Source organism: Halictus rubicundus, chromosome 4 (assembly GCF_050948215.1).
Source record: "Halictus rubicundus isolate RS-2024b chromosome 4, iyHalRubi1_principal, whole genome shotgun sequence".
NCBI lineage: Eukaryota > Metazoa > Arthropoda > Insecta > Hymenoptera > Halictidae > Halictus > Halictus rubicundus.
Genome location: NC_135152.1, coordinates 4,164,567 through 4,185,045, shown reverse-complemented (window position 1 = coordinate 4,185,045; position 20,479 = coordinate 4,164,567). Strand labels below are relative to the sequence as shown.

The 20,479-nt window shown below is 39.5% G+C and overlaps 1 protein-coding gene across 2 annotated transcripts in view; it reads right to left on the bottom strand.

Annotated features, from left to right (window-relative positions):
* Positions 1 to 20,479, bottom strand: part of LOC143353228 (very long chain fatty acid elongase AAEL008004) — a 39,228-nt gene that overhangs the window by 14,767 nt on the left and 3,982 nt on the right. Inside the window, exon 1 of one of the 2 annotated variants that reach the window (XM_076786391.1) lies at positions 4,609 to 5,090. The exons of the other annotated variant lie outside the window; for it this stretch is intronic. The gene's annotated coding sequence lies outside the window, so the exon portion shown is untranslated. Of the gene's footprint in view, positions 1 to 4,608; positions 5,091 to 20,479 lie in introns of those variants that run through there. 2 annotated transcript variants of the gene reach the window in all.

Here is a 20,479-nt window from a genome sequence, read left to right as displayed (position 1 = left end):
GGGATCGAGCTCTCGAGTTTGTTTGCTTCGAGAGATGCGACGAAACGAGTTTCACTCCCAAGAGCCGCCGTTTCGAGATCTTTCGGGTGTCGCAACGTTTTCCCATGGAGATCGAGCGATCGAAAGCGGATCTTCGATCAAGATTTTAACGCGTTGGACACGAACGTGCCTAAATGGTAATTAAATGAACGTACTCTTCAGAAAATAAGGTAACTTTTTAAATATTTTTCCGTTTCACTATTTCCAAGTACAGAACTTTCCTTGAACAGACATATCGGACGATTCGATACTAACTTCGTGTTCATTTTTCTCAGAATCCGCTCCAGATATCGACTTCAAATTTTTGAAACATCTAGTGCAATACTAGATGCGCGTTTCAGCCGAAGGAAATTTTAAAATACTGAAGGGAAAACATTACACAATCCCATGAATTTGTGGAGGTCTTTGCACTATAACTTTCGAACTACATGATGCTGCCAATCTGACCGTAAGCGAAATTTCAAAAAAGTCTTCGGCTGAAACGTGTGTTACCCTTAGTAGTAAGAGCAGAAAAAATTGCAACTCGATCGGTCGATCGGTTACCGAGAAAAAGGAACATGGAAACTGTTTTTCAGAAAATCGAGAGATCAAGTTTAAAAATTTGAAATTTTTTGAATGAATGAAAAGTGTCTATGCCGGAGTCATTTCGGACCCTAACCAATATTTCACGAGTACAGTTTTATTCCGATATAAGACGATGGCTCGGGACCGGTTTTCGCCGTATTTCGGATAAGAGTACGAATTACTCCGCCGCATCATACGGAGGGTTAAGGATGTATCTGCACTCATCGATAATTAGTCATCAATAATTTTCTATGAAAAAAAAATCATAAACTTCACCGACTGATCGCCACTTTAAAATAGAACTAAGATGATAACTGCATAGTAATTGAAACAAAACCGCGATAAGATCAACGCAAAAGTGCGTCACGAGTTGTTTATGTTTTTCAGTAAGTTATGAATACCGGTGATCAGTTTTTATCGAGATTCTCGTTGTTTACAAATTCGGACGACTAATTGACGCGCCTCGCACTCATTCCACGTTAATAATGATTCGATGACGACAAAAATTGCTGCGAATACGTTAATGTTTCTACAGTGTCAATATTTGTGACCGCGCGAAGAATTTCCGCCCGAGGGACTCATTTCCTCGTGACGAGACCGTATATCAAACTTTGGCGGGTTTATGGCCCTATAAATTTACTGACCCGCGAACCCACTGCATCATGCTCGCCGCGGTTTACCGGGCATCGTTACGGAGTTGTTTCAGCCAAATTGTTATCCGCTTGCAGAAAAGACAAAATATCTTTGACACGTCAAAACACCTTTCTCCTCAATCTGTGCTAAAATATCACCTACTGGTTTTTTAAAATTAATAAATTTATACTTGGGTTGGAAGCTTAATCTTTTTAAGAGGTTTTGCGTTAACAGTAGTGTTTTTGTTCTTTTTAATTTTTTAGTTCTTTATTTCTATTATACGAGTGCTCACATCTTTTGAAGTCTATTTTAAATCTTTGAGTTTGTGAAATATTGTGAACGAAATTTTTCATTAGACTGTGCAATCAATTTTATCACGTGTTCGAAACAAAGTGGATAATATTCGATCAAATTGGTGGAGTTTGGATACTTTTTTAACTATTGTTTGAAAATGTTTCCTTATCTATAATATAATATTAAACTATATAACTTTACAGAAAAAAAACCGGTTGCCCAAAGATCTCCAGATTATTCATTGCACCGATTAATTCTTTGATCCTCTCTATGTCGCACGAACGGTAAAAAAAACTTGTCGAACGATTGAATTGTACTTTTGCAGATAAACATTGTTGTGGCGCTAATGAACGCGGAAAATTACAATTACAAATTAGATTGTTTTTCCATTGATTATCCGGTTATTTGTTTATTTCTCCGCGAATTCGAGCACGTGACTCGTTAGATCTATTTCTATACGACCGCTCCTTTTCCGTCGACGATAAGTGCATCGAGCTTCTGCAGCACGTGCACTTTTCCTCTTTCGACGATCCGAAACGGTGCGCAATAAATACATTTGGCAATGAGGAAACTGATTCGAATGCATAATTAAACGAACGCGGTTTCCCGCGAAGGCAATGCAATGCAACAATGTTGTATAGCAATTCCATGCGAAACCCATTGAAAAGAGTATTGTTCGACAAATTTAATGAATAATGTATCGTTTAATTTTTCCTGATCCGCTGGAGATTGTACACATAGAACGCAATGCCGCTCCGCTGAATTTAATTTTATTGTGTCGCATGAATTATGCAAACGAATTCAATCAATCTTCATCAATTTTTTAACTGCGCTTTTCGCACATGTCGGCGGACGTTCTGAATAAATTCGCACGGGATTATTTTTAGATTTATAATGACTGTGAAACCAACAATTTGGGTTATTTCGATCCTCCTGGAAATTTTAATTAATTCAGCCTCCGATTCAAACTGAAAAACAACGTCAACGACTATTACTTATTTAATGACGAAATGATGGATTTTGATGTGAAATAAACATTCGTCGATTGCGAGCAACAGGAGTTATGTTAAAATTTATTTGTTCTCTCAACCATTTGAACCAGTTAAATTGGTGCAAAAATTGGTTGAGTCCAGATTTGCAAAATTGTGTAACTCTCGCATCCAACAATTATTTATATATCAATTATTATTATTTATACACAGTCACAAATTTACAAGACTATCTGTATGGGGCTAGGAAAAATTTTTTTATACTTTTCAGTCCGTCTTAAAAACGTGGTACATTAAAAATTTCTTTTTATTTAAATCATTATTTTCAGCAAGGTTTTCAATTTTCCCATGAAATGAATAAAATACCTATTCATGTAATGTATTAAATTCCACGGTTGTCCCCTTCCCAAATGTATTGACATTTCATAATTATTGTACTGTCGTAAGAGGATTAATAAATAATTATTCGTGCTCCTAACATCCCTGAAGGAATTCGAAATGGAAAATTGACCTCCGCCCCGCGGAATAATTGCCGGACAGAGTCATTCTTATTCCGGTCATTCGCTTCACCTGCGAGTTTATTACCAGCCTCACCGATCTGTTTATTAAGCACAATGGTTTCGCATTTCCTTTCTGCACTTGATCCCTCGTTATTTTGCAACGTCTCGAATACGCTTGACACAGGTTGATCAACCTATTCCGACACACCTATGTTCCTTGTTGCTCTGACAATCGACAATAGACTCACCGGGCGATCATGAATTCGATAAGATCACTGTTTGTTTCCCAACCCGACTAAATCCACAACTGCCTGTCTCAAGTTTCTACTGAACGCATTTTTGGGCTAATTTTTGCATTGACAAAATTTGCATAGGTCAGTTTTTTAATTTTACTCTGTCGATCAAGGAAGGCGATTCTACTTGTCATTAATGCTCAAGAATTTTTTGTTTTCTTCTTAATACTTTAACACCTGCATTACCATTCACAAAAATGTTGGAAAATTAATTTTATTTAGTAGCGACTACCATTCTTCTCTCTCTACAAATTTTGTGTGTCTCAAATTTTGTACAGTGAGGGTTATTACGAAGTCCTAATAGTTTTTGCTGCTGCAAAATCAAAATCAATTCATTGTAATTTTCAAACTTGTGCCCATATAAAATCCTGCAATATCAATTTCTTCCGGTTTGACAAATTGTCTAGCGCATCACTTCGATAGACATTACCTAATTTCCTTCACACGAAACAATCCACTATTGAAACAAATCACCGAAACAATCGAGATTCTAACGACCCTCCAAACCTCCCCAACGCCCACCAATGATCGTCATCACCTACGCTACGAATCTATGCCTCGAATCATCCTCTGAAATCGTTAGACTCGCCAGCAGCGTATTCCTCGACCACGGAACCGTGAATAATAACCTATTTTCCCTCAATTCACCGATCCACGGTCAAATTCACGAAGGAGACGAAAAGAAGATCGAGAACGAGCTTCTAACTCGCATAAGCCATTTTTTGAACCACGTTGGAACCAGCGATTTTTCGCATGTCACTGAAATCCTCCAGGATCAATATTTCCCAGTTAATACTCCGGTCCCGTTTAGTATACGAATTTTGTTTTTAATAATAACATAGACCTGACAAGCATCGTTGAGTGGCTGTCACGAAATTCGAGAATGTTAAACGTGGTTACTGTGCGAACCAGGGTGTTTTTGCTGAATCATTTTCACAAGACAGCGTAGTCTGGTGCTCGGTAGGTTTAGTATCGATCCTTCTGTCAATACTGAAAATTAAACATAAGATTCACGTAGGGAAGCAGTAAATTAAAAATATGGAAATAATAATCAAGTTCAGTCAAATTGTACTCATCGATATATGTTGCAGATCGCTTCAAGTAAAAATGAAACCATTTTCAAAATCTAAACTCACAATAATGCCTGTGCATACAAATCTGCAGTCTAATTATACGCACTATAAACAGTATAAATACACCGGAGAAAGATCTACTTCTGAACACCTCTGACCTCCGATCGTGGTAAACCTAATGCTTTCGAAAGACCGTTGGCATAACCTCGCAGTGTTCACTCACCTGAGGAAATGGCTGTTCGATCGATAGAATAGTATCCACAGATCCACCGATTGATCGATGATCGAGGCGCACGGTTCTTCCGAAGCTCGGGGTTGCTCCGAGAAGTAACCGCTGGCGACCGGTTCGGAAAAATCGATCGATCGAGCGGAAGGAAGCGTCGACTGACTTGACTCGTCCGGCTACCAATTGTTGTATCTCCTTTTGAGAGAGATGCCTTGCGCCCGCTCGATCCGAGGAAGGATTAATCGCTGCGCGATCCTCACTGCGAGAAAACTACTGCCGAAGTGATAGCAGAGAGTCCGAGTCCGTCTCTGGACACGCACCACTGATGGACGCTGGCGGCAAGGTTCCCTTTTTCTTCCTCTCCCTCTCTCTTTCGTTCACCAACTATCTCTCTCTCTCTCTCTCTCTCTCTCCTCTTCTCGTTCTTTCGCTGTCTTCCTCTCTCTATCACACACACTTCCCTTAACCCAGAGCCACGAACTATATCCTCCACGGTCTGACAACACAAAGCTCTGCTGACGTAGTCTTATATCCCTTCCAGGTGAGCGATGACGTCGCGAACAGTACAAATGGTTTGTCATTCATCGAAATGATCGGCGAAATTCGATTTAACTGCGTGATAGCAGCTTTTTGCTCGGGTTGAACTTTGGTCGTTCGTATTTTAAGGGAAGAGCTGAAATCTTCCGGCTACCGTAAAATCCACGGTTCATTTGACGTTATGCTTGCGTTGTTTTTCGTTATCCTCGTTAAGGATACTCTCTCGATCTATAGGGTAGGTAGTCGCTCTTTTTTTTTTAACAGATAGTTGATATACAGGCTCATCCGTTTTTAAACGGCCGAACGTCAACCAGCTATAGAGGACCCCAAATGGAACAACTTTCACCCCTAACACTTTTTTTGATTCGAAGTTATTTCATTCAGTCTCCACGGCGTGCCCCATGTCAAAAAAACCAAGATCCAATGGTCATACAAAAAAGATGCCCCTATTTATTTTAAACCAAACAAAGGAAAAATCATCAAGATACATAATTGCAGTCCTAATATATTTAATCTTAAGTGAACGCAAAAAATGGCGGGTTTTTGCAATTATCTAAAAATCAAGACCGAATCAAAAAAAGTGTTAGGGGTGAAAGTTGTTTCATTTGGGGTCCTCTATAGCTGGTTGACGTTTGGCCGTTTAAAAACGGATGACCCTGTATATTCTTTTTTTAGTTAATTAAAGTAGTGCTTAAGCTATGTTCACACTGAAGATATATCGACCAAATATTTGTTGACAACACAGCACTTTTAGAGGCAATAAAAACGATGTTAATTCAGTGTGGACATAGCTTCGCGTGTACGAACCTGTAGATTCGCAAATTACGACATTCTGGAAAAGTACATGAAGAGAGGCTGCAATCGATTATCATAAAAATGTGAAGATCGAATGCAAAATAGAAGAAACGGTTAAACTTCACCATGGCAACACAGAAATTGTTCACTTTTTACGATATAACCCTGTATATCGCGACGAGAAAATGCCAAAAATCGAAGTTTCAAGGCGAGGAATCGACTCTGATTCGTGGAAGAAAAGTGGTTCACCATTGGTTCAAATTGTCGAGCACGTTCCGCGATTCTCCTAGCCGGAGGTAAGAAAAACCAGTGTCGTATGTCGTCGACAATAGTCGATTACACTCGACCCTCGATCTGTGGATGTACAATATTGACCGACGATTACCACTTAACTCTTACGACTTACCAAGTACCTGCTCATCGTCGGGCACTTGCGACGAGTGTTCGACCGTCCAATTACGCACCAGTAGATCTTGCAGTGTCACTGATAAATTCATCCATTTCTGACACGAGCCATTCCAGCCTCTCACATATGCATTATTCGAAGCATCGCGATCGACGAACTCTGGTGATGTCGTTTATGCGGTAACGTCTGTTAAAATGGAATAGGACGAAGAGAATAGGGCAACCGGTGCGGTGGTGGAGTGGTAAGGAATAACTCACCTTTGTCTTCTGCTATTGACAGCTCGTCGAGACAACAGAGATTGGATTGACTGTTCGATCACTGTGGTAGTGTCCCTGGACAACTATGTTAACAATTAAATCAGCGTCACTGGAAGATTATACTTCGCTTTAACCTTTCAGGTACCGTCTAAAGTCTAAACTTTAACTTCGAAGCTGATCGAGTGACCAACTTCTCGTGGAAAAAAGGGTTCGCCTAACTTCGAACTTCAAGTTTCCTCTGAGGTATACGAGAGGGACTTTATTGTCGATCACATTGAATTTCTTTCTCATCTCTATCTCATTACACGCGCAGTTTGTCACCTAACTTCTGACTTGAAGCTTCAAGTTTCTAATAGGACACACGAAAAGAGATCAATCATCCAACATCATTGAAACCTTATTTTATTAATGATCTCAGTAGACTTTCTGCTCTGTTCGTGCGTTCATAAGAGTTTCAAAAAGTTCCTAAAATTTACACATACAATTTTGACTATTTTCGAGAAATGATTATTTGTCTAAGTCCAGACTTCAGGATTCAAGTTTGTGCGTTTCTGAAATGCGTCGAGCCTGCAGAACAAACTTTTGTAAGTTCTTCGAAACGAACACAAACATCCGCAGTGCCTATTACAATCATCGATACTTCCAGGATCAGATTTAACGACGCCAGCTCGTTTACAGCTAGGATCCGCGATAATTGGTCGCCGCCGATTAGCCGCGACTGAACAAACAAACCGTATGCACGATGACAAAACGAGGGAACAGTCCTTGAACGTATAATTATAATTTGCACTGTCTCATGTATATGGGAACTGCGCCGCCTCTGTATACTAGATCGTTCGCGTTTCCGCGAGCATAATCGTTCTACCGTTGCATCGGCTACGGTTTTGCATTTTCACCATGCTGCGACCGTGTTCGTTCGCGTCAACTCAGATCCCGCTGCAGTTCCACGTGACACTTTGACGTTACAAGATCATCTTTCCTTCGAGTAGGTCCATTTTTCTTGGAACGAGAAACAGGGTGGGTTTTCGAGGGAAAATAGATCGCAACATTGCAATCATTATCAATGAAATATTTACGAGTAACAGTATGTACGATTGATACACAACAAGTCATAATTGCAACAATAAATCATGTCAGATGGACAGAAAAAGCCAGAAGAAACTGTTTAGTCGTAATTAAGTGTACTCGATTTGCAGCACGGATTTGCTAAATTTTCTTCATGACAATTCTCAATTTTTCTTTGCAACAAATACTTGGCAAAAGAGTGCTTTATGAACCAAAGACCCGTACATTCAGATGCCAGTAACAGCACAATAATTAAATAAGAAGTAACTGGAATAATATCCAAAAATTTCGTACGAAGAATTAATATTTGATTTCATTAATCAAGAATAAAAGATGGCAGGTGGTCCTGACAGGTGTAGCATTTTTGTGTTCTCCTTTTAACCCTTCCTGCCTCGCAAATGCTTTAAGACATCATTATAAAAGATACTTGGAATCCCCCTGTGATTTAATTTAATATTAAATAACTTTTTCGCAACGTGGACTATGATGAAACCGACAGAATTCTGGAACGAAATTAATTCTGCTGAAATCAGCTTGTAACGTACTATTATATGCATTTAGCCGTTTTTCCCTCTGGGGGCTTGCATTATACGTCAGAGAGGTGCATTAGAATTAGATCAAAAATAGATTAGAAGTGGAATGCTTACCGGGTGTCGCAAAATTTTCCACGATTTTTCCTCGAACTAATTTGCTTCTCCGTGTCTTGGGGATACGGTCAAAAAAGCAAACGGTATATAATCGCCACCATAATTTTAAGTGAAGAATCTTTGGAAAAAATCAATTAGAGTCGGATAAAATGCAATTCGCACAGACTGAACAAGTTCGTGCATTTTCTGGAAGGAATAATTCTTTCACCTCGTTGTGTCACGCGAATATTCGCTTTAATTGTAGCAAAATTTCCATTATCACTTTGTTGTTACGTCTTCGTAAGTGTCCACAGTTAACGGCTAACTTGTAGCGCCTTTTAGTTCGCAAACAATTAAGTGCACTTAAACGTTAATTTCGAAACTGTCCTTGAACGTTGTCTCGAGGTTATTTCTTCTAAACATTTTAATTATTTTGCACCATCCGATTAACTCACTGATTATATATATATTTACCGCTCTCATTATTCGCTGCAAGTTGAAAACACTGCTTCAAAACACATGCGACGACCGTCATTCAAACATAAGCAGACGTTTTAAGGCGATGGCTCGTTAACGTTAACGTATTCTGATAATTTCAGTCATAAAATGCAGTCTACTCGTCAACATTCTGTTACAATGTTTTTCCCCGTACATTATAAGTCACACCTCAGTCTCGTGCAAACATCTCCGCACAATTTGCAACAATCTCCCCAGTCACCTGTCGTAAAGAATTGATAGCTATTATAATTGTACATGCATTGTGTGTGTGTGTGTGTGTGTATAAAGAAAGTCAAGATCATCGAGTTCCTAGATCGCGATTGCGCAATGATCCATCAATTTCCCTCGAGCGGTTCATTAATATTCCAACAAACGATTCATTAGTTCCCTGTTCCGCGTGTACGTCTCGATCGAGAGCCGCATTCCTTTATCGATCCCTTGATCTGCCGGCGAGAATCTACGATAAATATCGGAAGAGATGATTACAGGCTTTTGTCGGAATACGTACACACGCGTACACGTGTTATTTACACGGCGGACACGGGGGAAAGCACGGTCGCGTGCGTCGCGTTTCACGCACGGACGCTTGCGATCGCCGTCGACGGGTCGCTTTCCAATATATGAAAATATTCCCGTCTATAATTATTCCGGGACCGTGTGTGATTCGTTCCGATGCACGACCTAGACCCGCTTATTTCTCCTCTGTTCAAAAACGAATCTTCTTCGCATTCTTCTTCTCCCGACGCGTTACGTCACCGAGAGCGTTTTCGGATTCTCTTCGAACTTGTTGCCACATTCGAGCCACCTCCATTTTTCATGTCTCCGAAGGATCGTGAGGAAATCTACATTCTTATTTATTTCTTACGAGAAAACTAAATCATGCAGAGCCAAAATACTCTTTGCAACACATTGGGGTATGATTCTTGAGTGAACTCCTCGCTTTAAAACATGCGTTTCTGGATTTTCCCTGTCAAAATCTACCGAATTGCATTTAAAAAAGTGCAAAATTTTTGGTCCCAAAAGGAGAAGTTCAGTCACGAATTTTTATGAGAAACCATATTAGATGATATTTGTCGACCGACGCAGTGACAGGGAAATGTTCTTCGAAATCAGGGGATAAGGAAACCGTAAGCGCAACGGTAATTTTTCAATAAATATTACTACACTCCATAATCCTGGGGGCATCATTTATCTTTCGTGTGAGCATCCACACAACGAACCACCTGAATGAGCGCAAACGGAAAACTCGGTACAAATGGAGAACAAATGTCACGCTCACAGTAACGTTTATTAATCGAAACATTTGGCCAATCACCTAATGCCACAAGACTCAAGTACTCCAATAATGACTTTCACAAACGCCAAGTCATTCACAGTCAATTCCCTCGAATGCTCCGAAGACAATGTCGAAACTTCGCGCAGCTGTGAAAGTAGGGTTGGGGGAAAAGGCGGGAATTCTTCTAGTTGCGCAATGATCGGAGCATGATAGATGCAGCGGCGATTAATCCGAGGTGAGAAGCTAATAGTCCACTAATCCGTTGACCGGCGTCCGTAGTCCACTTGTTGCCGTCCGGTGTCAACGAACCTCCTTGTGTTCGATTCGAGACTAGAGAGAACGCTCTTTCAGGTAACAGGTAACTTCGTCGTTAGCAGGTCGCGAGAGCCCATGCATTACGGCCGATCAGTATTACACGTCGACGGTCGCGTGACGAACGATACGTACCGAGTTCGGCGATCGTCGAACGACCAGCAATACCTCGCGTCCCTTTGTCCCGGTGCCTAATGCGGCGTATATTCGCCTAATCGACGAGACGCGTCGCGGACGCGCACAACTGATTGCATCCCCGCGATTTCTCCGCGAGACGAGCTAGAACTCTAAAATAGATTTTACAGCTGAGACAGCGTTGCGAAACCACTGAGAAACGGTTTTACGATTTACCACTACAATTTTGTAGCCGACGAATGAATTTTAGAACCTAGGAAAGAATTTTGGAACCTAAGAAAATATTGTGAAGCCTAGAGGAGAATTTTGGAACCTAGAAAGCGTCCTTGGGGTCTGAGAAAAGATGTTGTAGAAGGATCGCGGAGACAAGGAAAAGATTTTGGTCGATGAATCAGAAGACAGGGGATTCCGTGGAGGATGGAATATTTTCTGGTTTTTCGTAGAAATCCTCGGACGTGTGCGCAATTCATTTGCCTCGCGCGATTCCACGCGAATTCTCTGCTACACGTTTCGCAAACCGCGCGTTGTCCGAAGATTGTGCGCGACTGACCGCTTCCAAGCCGGTTGCTCGGACCTAGTGCTGTTCCATGTTCTCCATGGTTTTGCACGCCTAATCCATTACCCCTCGAAATTGTCTGCGTCCTTCGCCCATCTGTCTAAAGTCTCGAACGCGCGTCAGCGGTTTAACATGCGGATTGTCGAACCACCATCCCGAAAAATTCCTCAAAATCCGATTTGGCCGAGTTGCATGAATTTGCAGAGCTCGAGTTTGTGAGAGTGATCACTCATTTAATGCTGAACATAATTCCAAAAGCCTACGACTATTGAATGTGTACAGGTGCGTTTACGGAGAACCTATACAATACAAAACTATACAATACGCCCCATTTAAAAAAAATCAATAAAAAAAATATTTTTCAGTAATTTTTTATTTTATCTGTCAAATCACATAAATTGTTCATTTCTCTTCACAACTATTCCTTCATTACGAACAAAACGTAATAAAAAGTAGCAGAACACGTGGGGCATATTGTCACACAGTAGACGGGTAAAATGTCCCATCCATGTGACAATACGCCTCCACATAAATTATTCACTACTTTAGGTATATTATGCTTAATAAAGTATTATAAAAGTTTAAACAAAAGCAACGAATATTATAGTTACGAACAAAAATAGAGTAATATCTAATGAAATTATATTATATCTTATTAAGGACTGCTCTTTTGGCTTTTCGACCACAACGATTGCAAAAAGGATTGTACATTGTACAGAACTCATGTAACCAAGCTAAACATGATGTACATTGTATCCAGTCTTCTGTTGATTTAGTGCAATAATAGTATTCAGTACACTCTACGCACTTATTAGTGTCTTCATCGGAAATTTCTTCTTCTGAAGTATCCTTATTCACTTCTATCTCATTGCTACTTCCAGAAGAAGATGTTCTATTCTTACTTCTTTTTGTCTTTGGTTTTTTTTTCAGGATGTTTATTCTTGGCTAAATCTTTAGTATGTTCTAAAGAACACAGTGTTCTGTTCGCTGTGTCATGGTCTTTGCTAAGAACTGTTGAACGACCTAAAGGAACTTTAGATTTTCCTGTACTAATATTCCTTCTTAGAGTCCTTAAAGGTATATTGAACACTCTAGAAGCTTTGTTAACTCCCATTTGTTTGGTTTTTACCTTTTTCATTGCCTCATTGAGATCTTTCTCAGACCATGATGGCCTTAATGTAGTTCTTACATATTTACGCGGCATTTCTATTAACAATTAAGAAAAAAATGCGACATAATACATAAACAGTATGATTTTGAAAGTGGGGCGTATTATCCAATAACGATTGGGGCGTTTTGTAGATTCTTGGATACAAAACGCCTCGGCGTAAATTTGGCAATAAATCATTGACAAGAGGCGTGGGTAACATCGATTTAAAGAGGTTAGTTTTGTCTACTTTTGAAACATATACGTTAATTTATCATACAAGAGATAGTGACTTAAAAAGGTGAATTTGTTTGGTACTCACCGCAAATTGTTCAGAAGCCGAAATTCGAAAGTTTTGAATATTTTTTGATGAAATGTAATAATTACGCATATATCTTAGCAGCGTCTGTGGGCGACTGAGATAGGTTCGAACGTGTAGTTTGCAACGGCGTATCCTTACTTATATGCGTAATACAATGGTGAGATGTTTTGTCAACCGGGGCGTATTGTATAGTTTTACCCTATTGTAAAAAAACGAGTAAGCACTATTTTTTTGCAGAATGTCATTACTTTGTAAAAAAACCATGTCCCTGTGGAACAGCCACGGTTAAGTGAAGTTACTGGGTTATAAGAAACCGGTCTTATTTTTTGTTTCAGAGCATTCACTAATTAGATGCAACTTTTTTCGTTTTCTCTGCGCTTTTTACGATCTGCACATCATCGGCTACAGTGTTCACAAATGTTGGTATTTTTTAAGGAAGCTTTTAGGCAAATTACTTCATGATATGCGCTATAAACTGGTTGTAAAGATATGTGATAAAAAGTTGGACGACATTTCAAAAAAATATTATAATGCGTTAATGTTTCACTGAAACTTTCAGGAAAGTTACTTCAACACACGTGCTATAAAGTGATCAGGAAGATATTTAATAAAAAGTCGAGTGAAAAAGAGCGCTCTATATTTGATATTCTTTTTCCATGGTTAACCTCAATTAGCATTTAATCCGCAATCAACGTCAGTTTCGATTAGTAAACATGACGCTGCTTTTTTTTCGCACCGCAACTTTTTGCGTAGTGTTTTGTACCCTGTCATTAATGCTAACGGTCATGAATAGATGCATACTAGATCGAGTAAACGCACCAATTCTTGCCGCCGACATACGAAGCGACACGGTCGATCAATTAACACCAGCATGTTGGTTGTTTAACGTTATTACTTAACTAAGTGTCATAAATTAATTTTTATTGTGTTACGTTCGACTGAATTAAATTCCATATAAACTATTAAGGTACTGAAGGGTTCAAGGGTCAATCAGTATGATAAATTTCATTAACTAAATTATTTTAATTTTCTGAGAATTTTCGAAAGTTGTGACTCGACAGTCAACGTGTTGATCAAGAATATGCAAAATACTGCATTTCAATTTGGCAAAGTAAATTGTTGGGATTTTTGGGGTAACTCTAAGAAACTGCATTTTGTTTCCACCAATTAAATTATTTGGATTCTGGTGGGAATTTCGGGATGTTTTCACTCGGCAGTCAACGTGCGAACAATTGCATCCTTGGCGCTGCGTTTAAGTCGCAAATCTTCTTTGCTGGGAAGTGCACTTGATCCTTTCCTTTCACTCGTCGCTGCGCGTGTAACGAAATGCAAATGGAGATGAAAAAAACGGAATTTGACTACGCACGGTCTTCGATTGAGCAACCACTATGGTGCGACGCGAGGATAGAGCTAGCCCACCTTCCTTTGCGCTATTAATTTACGATGTTTGCCGAGATTACTAGACGTTTAATACTTTTAGCAGAGTGATCGTGCGGCTTTTTAAATTTCTTGCGCAATTCCAACGAACGTTAGAAACGGAGGAACAAAATTCGTTACACAGCCCGCAGCATATTTATGTTTAAATCACTGTAAAATCGTAGTAAAGAATCATTGTAAAGGGGAAACGTGCTCCCTACAGGGTCGCACTAAAACAAATACGAAAAAAAATTTGTTGAACTTCGCACAGCTGTTGAAACTTACAAAATTTCGGATATAGGAAAGCAAGTTTCTCACGCGATTTACCTGTTTTTGCTATAAGAAAAAAGGTTTTCGGAAAAAGGCAAGTTTCAAGGTCGAGAAAGTAGATACTTCACGCTTCGAAATGAGCAAAGACAGAACACTGTAACGTTTTTCTTCGCGAAGTTACAGGAGTTCAAAGTGTCGCGGAAGCTGCAGTTTCGCGGATCGGCCGCAGCTTCCGGCAGCGGATTCGCGGCTGGGAAGAAGAATAGCAACAAAGGCACGAGATTTGAACCTGTCGACCCGAGGCACGAATTACGCGCAATAAAAGGCGGCACGTTTGAGATCGAGAGGCCTTCGCCAATCCGAAGGACGCTCGACCCGCGAACTGCGAACTTTCAAGCGTGCGCAGGTGCAGGAACCTCTGCGTCCACGAAAACGGATGTGACCGGCGACCAGTAATTTACCGTGATTGCGTGATTAACTGGAAATCCGGGAACCCTGTCTCTCGCGGCGCGACGCAACGCAACTTGACGCATCTGTCAGCCGAGAAGTAGGGATAGGATCAAGTTCAACACGACATGTGTCTCGTGTTAACATTCTGGCACTCCCCAACGCAGAATTGACTCTTTCAACATAGGATCCTGTTTGACCCTACACATTCTAACAGAGTGTTGTTTTGCGAATTAATTATTTTGTTAATTAAAATTTGTTACCGTCATCAGTCGAAAGAAATATTTATTTCACTCCAAATTAATTAATTTTTAAACATGGACAGCGAATTGTGTCGATCATTTGAGAATGACGATCGTCGATTTGTTAAGAAACGATTCTTCGAACAAGATTTTAAATTTTATGCTTGCGCTCACCTTTCGGACGTCAGCAATTCTTCATCGAGCAGGTTTGTATTGCATGAATGAATGAATCTAATTATTTCGCAATGCCGAGAAAGAACTGTATCGATTTACAGTGAACTGAACTATGTCATCTCACTCGCGTTTCTACGATTTTTAGTTTAACTATTTCCGGTCGTGTTAGTCGAAGACGCGTGTCTTCCTTTTGTCTAAATTATTTTTTTTTTTTTTCTTAACAGGCAACCCAGGTCCAATTAGGCATTACCTAAAACGCCAATAAATGTTATTCTAGGATTTCAGTTACACGATTATCTATATTTTACCACATTTTTATTAACTCGCTTTCTTGTCTGTCTGTTTGTCTGTTCGGAAAATATTTTGCAATTGATTTTAAACTAACTTCCCAATGAACTAGAGACTTGAAACTTTAAACATGGTTCAGAAATGGATGACGACACACACAAGACTAAAAAGCAGAAAATAAATTAAGACGGACTAAGAAGTACAAAATAATTTTTCCTAGCCCCATACAGATTCCTAACCCCATTAACTCCCGTCTTAAAAACACGGTATATTAAACATTCTTTTTTATTTATAATTTTACATCGATGCGTATCAGCAAGCATCGCCGGGCATAGCCCGGGCTTTGACTGCGAAGAGTTCGATTTAGATGCGAGAAAATTCGTTTGGGAAGAACTATTTGAAATGGCTCCATTATTCCAAGGAGGAAAGGTGGGTAAAGTTAGTCACTTTCAGCAGTGTCGTATCTCCCCGCCAAACTTTCTCTATTTCGACTGTCCCAGTTCGAAAAATCTCCTTAACCGGATATCCTAGCTATCAATTCACCCACGCGTTTCAATCGATAATTATACAGGGCGAGCCTCCTGAAGCTACGACTTTAAATTGCTCGGAAATTACTAACTGTATAAAAAAATATTTGCACTTCCAGTTGCATGGTATCAAGTGGAACATACAATGAAATAATTTTTTATTATTTGTTCAAATTACATACTTAGTATTTCTTCTAGACCATTAAAAGTGGTGTATGGGGTTTAAATTTAATGCTTATCAGCGAAATAGGACCGTTTTAATGAAAGTTAAATTATTGCAAAAAGTGCAAAAGGAAAAAGTGGAATGAAATTTTTCGTGCGTGGCTTTGTTTTCGGGGAAAGTGAGTTTCAAAAGTAGTCACTATTTTATGGTAGAATTGAATACGGGGAAATTCTCCTCAAAAATCTCCGTTGAAAACGTACAATAACATTTGTTCACACGAGGCTTTGTTCTCGAGAAACGCGAGCTTGAAAATAGGCTCGGTCTGATCATGGCTGACCGTATCTACTGAAATCTTTAAGGTCAATTTTCTCGAGAACGAAGTCTCGTAAAGAAAAATAATATTCTACATTTTATATTCTGTTTTTCATATAGAATCTCTCGTATATACTGAAACACCCTGTACATTAAGGCGTACTGGTTTTAATCGTCAGGAACACGTGTCGTTGATGTCTTGAATGACGCTGATGATAAATTTATTCGTACATTATCCTTCGTCCTCCATTTCATATTCCAGAGTTTTCCACTCGCATAAATTTGTTTATACTTTTTAACGCACTTTAAGGTTACCATAGTTATCTCCCGATCAGGCAAGTGAAACGAAATTGACAAAGAAAATGCAGCGAAAAAGTTGCGGGTAACTATAAGTATCGAAATTATACGAGTCGAGGCTCAAACTGGTTTTGGTACAGAGGACGTGCGCAATATTATTAGCGGTTACGAATTTCAGAACGAAAAAGTGGAATTCGTGTCAGGCGTGACGTTCGTTTGAAATATTGCACACTGTAACGAGTTGCGGAGAGAAAAAACAAGGTAAAAAATTGATTTCTTTTCCGTGATAGTATTACATTTACAAACCATAATTTGAAAAAATACTTTGAACAATTTGCTTGAAATTTCTGTCAAAATCTGTATCTTCGATCGAGTGTATGCACGATGCCGTGCAAAATGATGTCGCTATTAACCCTCCGTCAATATGTACAATTTTATTCCGATATAAGACGACGCTGTTTATTTCGAAATAAGAAAATCGCTATCACCTCTTCTCTTTCTTCGTCCGAAATACGACGAAAGCCAGTTTCGAGCTATTGAAATATCGGCGAGGGTCAAAAATGACTGGCATAGGACTAGAACTCGCAAGTGTCCAAGGGTTAATATCCTGAAGATAATCTGCAGCTGACGAAAAACAGAATTAATGACAGACTAATCGATCCTATCGGTATTAATAGAGCGATCATCGACGATGACATGGAAATTCTTGTCGCGAATCAAGGGGAACTGGAAGCAAAAAGCATGTTCCAAGTTCTCGCTAGGCATTCATGCATAGTATTATAAGCGATGAATGTAGTTGCAATGTTGCAGGATATTAGATTACATTGTGTCAAGGTGCAACCACTTTTTCACTTGCTGCCCTTCCTACATACTTAGCTTTCCCGATTCTGATTAATCAGTTTTTTTTTATCTTAATTATATATTTATTGCTTATTCGATCTTCACAGTCGAGGTCTCTCGAATATTTTAAATGTTTTCATCGTATTTGAAAAATTAGAGGAAGCTAAGGGGTAGCTAATTTTTCCTTACAATTTTATGCAAGATACACAACTCCTAAAATTACTCCAAAATTTTTCTTTTCTTCACTTTAAATTGATACTACAACTCCAAGATATACACATAGTCTGCAGATTTTTGTACAAAATAAAAATTGATAGATACAGTTAACTAACATGTTCACTATCAAATCAACAAAAATAGAAATACACAATTCGTTTAATGAAAAATGCACTGGAACTCAAATTTGCAGTTGCTATTTCCATTTTCTTGCATCCCTCGCAATCGTACGTTCGATGCATTAACAGAACAATTCATTTCGAAATCCAAGTGCACTGGCACACTACTGTTAATTGCGTGGTGCAATCAGTACGCTAACACAACACGATCAATTTAGAAATTTATACAAAGAGCAAGACTACCAGACTCGTTAATTATTGCCGAAATTATACCAATTCGAGGAATATAAATTCGGCAGAAACGAGTGTCACAAACAAGTAGCATTTTTCATTCCGATGATACAATCGATTATAATGCACACTGGCGTCGCAAAAAGGTCAGTTGCAGGCTGCACGCTGCACACGCGTATGTGAAACGGGTTCAGGAGCATGCCAGCAGAAGAAAGTTCGACGTTCCAAGGTCGCCGCGCTATAAAAATCTGACGCAAACCGTATCGGCCATTGAAAGATCCCCGTTTCTCGATGAGATGGGGCGAGGGGGCGCGTTTAGGCGAACTTGTACCCGGAGAACTTGCGAGGCTGTTCTGACGTTGCGCGGGACCTTGATAGAATCTGGAGCCGTCCGACTATGCTGTCGCATAATTTTTCTGCTCGATTCGGTTCACTCCGCGCCCTACATAACGCTGGGAACAAGCGAGAGAGAGAGAGAGAGAGAGAGAGAGAGAGAGAGAGAAGAAAGAGAGAGCTCAACAATAGCCGGCCTTCGAAAACGGCAAGGGTAAACCGTATAATGCGAAACAACCGCCCATTAAACCCTGGAACGCTCAATGACAAATTAATCGATGGGACTTTGCGCGCTCACACCATTGTCTCCGCCCCATTGAGACCATAAATAGGTTCTCTTCTTTGTTCTCGATTCAAGACACCGATCTAACCCGCCCACTTCAGTCTCCTTCGAAGACCACCGTTTTTTCCAGATTTTATAAACGCTAAATTTATTAGCTGAACACTTGGTATTTCCTTCTTGAATTTTTTCATTCATCATATATTACAGTAGGGTCTTCGATATGTTTCCCAGAATTTTTTTAGATTTTTTGAAAGCCTGGGATAGTCAGAAAATTTTTCGTGAACGCAATTCAGTTTTTCGTGTCTGTTCATCTTTCCGTTCTTTTTTATACATTTTAGTAGATTGCGGTTTCTCCTTTTGAGTTGACGTTTATGAATTATTTTGGTCTTGGTTCGGAAAAACTATTTATTTAGTACAGAACGCAAATGACTGGTGCCATTAAAATTTATGATGCATTTGGTCGTAGGGACATGTGTAGGGATTTGGTGTATTTATAAAATAATTATTATCAAAATAGCAAATCCATTGAAAGAATTTTAGAATGTTAGACTGTTTCCGCAGCGAACGTTAAGATGGTGGTAACTTTGTTAATACAGAGTGCCGCTGGTTGACATTCGTGACTTGGCTCACAACACCGAAACAGTCTCCCGTACACGCCGACTGAAATTTCTTGGGTGAAACCACCCCCGGAACTTTCGTCCCTCCAACGCCGCTCCGAAAACAATTAGAGACATAAATTTCGCCGGGAAACAACGTGGTGTTTACATTAATGAGCGAGGTAAAAACGGGCCTGCCTGCCACCCTTATCCACTTGCACACAAGTGGACTGCACACTAATTCCATTCCTCGATACTTTCACTTGTAACGTAGTATTAGATTAGAGCAATCTATACTCTAACAATTAAACAATGAAAACGTCTAAAGGGTTTCAAAATACTTTCGGTAAATTTTGATTACTAAATTTAGGCACTTGCTCTATAGAATACTGAAAGCGGCCGTTTTACATTACTTTATGAAAATAACGGGGGTGTAGTGATTTCAAAATTGTAGTGCCCAAAGAAATGGTTAAACTTTACCTCAGGAAACCAGAAATTTTCAACTTTTTTAAATGTAAACCTGTAGATTTAGGCGAGAAAATGACGAAAATCCAAGTTTCAATCCTAGGAGATCACCAGTTCAAAAGTTGTAACCAAGCGATTAAGAATTTCAAGTTATACAGGGTGACTTCATTTTCGAGAAAATCGAGTTTGAAAACTCGTTATTGAAAACGCGTGTACTTAGACAGAGTCTGCTTTGTTTGCTCGGTCTAGCCCGCAATTCCCATTGCCGCTTTTGTTTATAAACAATGTAGAGACTTCTTGTTACTAATTAAAGTCTCAGTAATCAGTATCGTTTAGGATTACAGATGCAAGAAGCAATGACGTTTCTTGAGGTAAAGTTGAGGTAAATTCCATTCAGAAGTACATAAATAGCCCACAGTTGCATTTGTGAATACATAAATAGCCTATTATTGTATTATTTTACAATCTTAATAGTAAACGAAATGGAAGCTCATCTAGCTATCACAACTACCGAATAAACGGAAGATTCATTGAACGGAAATGAAAAATTTAACCAGTTCGTAATTAAATGCCAACGCGATTAAAAAGGAGGCTAAGCTCGAACCGTTTTAGAGACAGCGAAATGCACTCGGTATTCCGCGAACTGTCATGCAAACGAATGCGCAATATGTCACGTGTTCATTCCGCGAAGCACAACGGCACTTTGTAAGAATCGTG